This window comes from Elephantulus edwardii, unplaced genomic scaffold (assembly GCF_000299155.1).
Source record: "Elephantulus edwardii isolate Elephantulus edwardi_28Jun2011 unplaced genomic scaffold, EleEdw1.0 scaffold00017, whole genome shotgun sequence".
NCBI lineage: Eukaryota > Metazoa > Chordata > Mammalia > Macroscelidea > Macroscelididae > Elephantulus > Elephantulus edwardii.
In genome coordinates, this window is record NW_006399767.1 from 5062770 (window position 1) to 5063693 (window position 924).

Sequence of the window (924 nt, forward strand, 5' to 3'; positions counted from 1 at the left end):
GGAGAAGGAGATCCTGTGTGTCCGGGTAGATCCGGACCGGTGGACTCTTGGTAGCTTTTGGTGCCCCTCTTTCTTGGGTGGGCTGGGCTACCATTAGCAGGACGCTCGGGGGTTGCTTCTTTACCCATGGCTTGACCCAGGATGGTGGGTCCTGCACCAAGTCTTGCCACACTGTGATATACGGTTGTTGGTCTGGGTGTCCAGCAGGGGATTCCTGGAAAACAACTGACTTAACACCATAAATTACAGCTAGATCAAAAGAACCCTCTGGGGGCCACCCCACACCGAGGGTGGGCCACTCAGAGACACAGAAGGCTCGCCATAGCCCCTTCTTGATCTCTAGTGACAGGTTATGAGCCCTTCCTTTCACTTCAGTCCAATGAGCTAGAGTCAAACTAAGGGGGGTGGTCACCGTTTGTCCCATAGTTAGTAATTCAGTCACAGTAAATCCGACAGAGACAAGGAGAAACACAAAGATAACCAGACAGCAGCCGCTAGGACTCTGATAAAGATACTGAATAGAGTCCACAGGACGAGGCTCAGGAGTCTCCACTATCAAACAGGATTCCTCAGGTTTAATCCGCCGGTAGAATACAGAGGAGGCCACCAGGCGTCCCTGGCCCTCCGCACCTCCTGGGGCGTCCCACAGGGTGGCAGCCTGTGACTTTCCTGGCACGTCTGCCAGTCACTGTTTCAGCTCCCTCACGGCAAATGAAACGGCTGCGAAACCGAAAGTACACACCCGACAGAAAGAGAGAAAGGCACAGGGGACAGAACACACAAAGGCCACGTTCTTACCTCCAAGGGGGGGTCGTGTTGGGAGTGAGGGGCTGTCGTCGGTTCCCAGCCAATGCACCAAATGTTGGATCCGCAGAACCGGACCCCAATGAGATCAGATGCCAGCACCAATCACTCACGAGAGAC